We start from the raw sequence: 3054 nt of genomic DNA on the forward strand, positions 1-3054 counted from the left end.
CTGTGAGCTGAACAGATCATGGTGAACTGAATACCAGCTGAACCGAGCTGATTGAACTCAAACCAACACTCGTCCAGCAGCCTAAACACTCACTCAACTCCTTTACCCTTGTTTCCATCGCATCCTGGTTAAGTCTCAGCTGACTGATGCCCTTAACCTTCATTCAGGGCCATGATACGCTTGTCACAAGGTCTAATGACCTGATTGGTGCGTCTCCCCGCACCATGGCCCGGCCGGGCGATCCTATCTAGGATCGGGGACATGACAGTTTAGGTATCAAGATCGATCAGCATAGGGAGCAGTACCACGACAGTGGACTGTTCTACTTGAGTGATCCGAGTTCTAGACTTGCTCTTAATTAATTGAATAATTGTTTGGCTCACACTTGCTTAACACCCGACCAAACAACCCTAGGCTAGCATTTTAATCATCTGAAAACCTTAAATCAATCTCTTACTTTATTATTACAAAATCAACTTTAAAAACCCACATATTGTTTTAGCTTGATATTGATCCCATAAAGATAAAGTGTAATAGTTGGTCTCTGTGGATTCGATCCTAAAGTGCTACATCGACATACCATTCGATTGTGGTAGTGTGCACATTAGGTCAATTGGTGTGCGTATACACGTAATATCAATTTGGCGCCATTGCCGGAGACCATTTTTTTACCTTTATTTTTTGGTTATTTATTTAGTCTAAGGCCTCTAACTTGTTCTATCATTTTTGTTGCAACTAATTTTTCAGGTGCATTACCAGTAGACATACCCGGAGACACGCACAAGGAGAGTTAGTTGCATTTACCAACCAGGAGCTAGAAAGGTTAGAAAGACAGAACATACAACATCAAAAGGCAAACCGACACCACTATGGGTGATCACGTCAATCAAGAGCAACTCACTGCGCAGTTGCAACAGATGCAACAACAGATGCTTCAAATGCAGCAGACCATCCAAGCTCAGCAGGATGCTGCTGAACAGGCTGCTCTTGCGCGGCAGGAACAACAGGCGCAGACTGTTCCAATCGGGCAGAGAAACCTTCCTTGATTGGTCTAGTACAGAGAAAGGTGTTCTCTGGTCTCTCTACAGAAATTCCAATGGAGCATATTGAGAGCTTCGAAAAAGTCTGCAGTTTCACTCGCGTGAATGGTGTTCCACCAGACCACATCACGTGCATGTTATTCTCATTCTCTCTTGATGGAAAAGCTGCACGGTGGTTGAACTCTCTCCCTACCGGCTCTCTCTCTTCATGGGAACAGGTCCGATCAGCGTTCCTCAGACATTTCTACTCTAAGGCGATAACAGCTGCATTGAGGAATAAGATCACCTCCTTCAGACAGCTCACTGATGAGCCTTTCTGCGACGCATGGGAGCGCTTCAATGACTGTTGCAGGGAATGTCCTCACCATGGATTTGATGATGATTACCTCCTGGACATTTTCTATGATGGAGTGGACCGGAAATACCAAGGTGCTCTAAACTCTGCGAGCAATGGAGACTTCATGACTCAAACCACTGATGGAGCGTTTAAGCTGATTGAGAACATGGCTGCTAGCTCAGCTAATAAGAAAGAGGAGAGTGATTGCTCCAAGAAAGGGAACAGTTCCGACACCCAGAAAATAGATGAGCTGACTGCCAAGGTTGATCAGCTACTGAAAAACAACCAAGGGCACGTCTTCAACATGGAGCAAGCTACGGCCGGGCAGATACAGAACCAGAACCAGCGACAACCGCAGAACAATCGGCAAGCTGTTTCAGCTACTGAGAATAGTCAACCAGATGAGCTGAAGGGTCTGGGTATGATGATGCAACAACTATTGCAGGGTCAGCAGGTTCAGGCCAAGGTGTTGAATCAGGTAACCACAAAAATTGACACCAGGATGGGCAACATGTTCACTGAGCTGAATAACAAGTATAACAATCTTGCGATCCATATAAGAAAGATCGATGTTCAGCTTGCTCAAACAGCTGAGAGTATCAAGAGGCAACAATAGACGCTCCCTGAAAAAACTGATAAAATTCCTAGGACTGAGCACTGTAATGCAATAGAGCAGCCGTTCGCTGAGACTGTTCTAGGCGCAGAAGAGAACACAGAGCAGTCTATTAGCTCTGCAGTAACTGCTCCCGACAAACCTGCCGAGACTCCAACATCTGATGGATCCCATTAGTGAAGAGCAGCTGATAGGTTTTAACAAGATGGTGAGAAAGCTTTCTAAAGAACTTGCATTCGAAGCTGCTCTGCAGATTCGTCCATTGCTCAAGTTCATTAAAAAATATAGAGAGACTCAAGAGGTGATCAAGGTCCTCTATACCAAAGCACTGTCTACACCAGCACTGAAGGTATTGCCTAAGGTTGATGATCCTGGAAAGTTTGTTTTCCCATGTTCCATCGCAGGAACAAACTTCAAGGACGCTCTTTGTGACTCTGGTTCTTGTGTGAATCTCGTCTCAAAGGCTATTGTAGACGATTTGGGTATTGCTGATGTTGAGCTTTCTCAGCTGACCCTGACCTTTGCAAACTCTTCCATAGCAGTCCCATATGGAACCATCCGCAGCCTTCATGTTCAAGTAGGGGAATGCATTGTTCCTTCTGAGTTTCAAGTTGTTGAGATGAACAAGGATCATTAGATGCCTTTGATATTTGGAAGGACATTCATGGCTACTGTTGGAGCAACCATCGATATGCCCAACAAGAGAGTCTGCTTCTCCAACATCAACAAGGAAGTTTTCTACAAGGCTGTACCCGCCAGATCTTCCTCATCACACGCCTCTTGCATCTCAGTGTTTGATGTAGAAAAGTTGAAGGTTGTTCCAGAGAAGGAGCATGGTGATAAGGGTGAGAGCAGGTTGTTCTCTGATGAAGATCCTAGCACTGATCCTACTAAATTCAGAGGGAATTCAAGTGTGAAACAGAAAGTCCAGAAGAAAAGGGTCAAGGGAGATCCTACAATGACTTTGATATCTCTCAACTGTGATGAGAACTCCATTGAGTATGAGGTAAAGTGCAAGGGTACCTCTAAACTGTTCTCTAAAGTCAGAGCTATTCTCACATATG

General features: G+C 44.8%; 1 non-coding gene across 1 annotated transcript; it reads right to left on the minus strand.

Moving 5' to 3' along the window:
• Nucleotides 1-1306: 1306 nt before the first annotated feature.
• On the minus strand, nucleotides 1307-1413 carry LOC125601192. The gene has a single exon (XR_007334107.1). It is a non-coding gene; the product is annotated as a small nucleolar RNA R71 (small nucleolar RNA).
• Between the last annotated feature and the right edge of the window lie 1641 nt (nucleotides 1414-3054).

This window comes from Brassica napus, unplaced genomic scaffold, assembly GCF_020379485.1.
Source record: "Brassica napus cultivar Da-Ae unplaced genomic scaffold, Da-Ae ScsIHWf_2479;HRSCAF=3200, whole genome shotgun sequence".
Taxonomy (NCBI): domain Eukaryota; kingdom Viridiplantae; phylum Streptophyta; class Magnoliopsida; order Brassicales; family Brassicaceae; genus Brassica; species Brassica napus.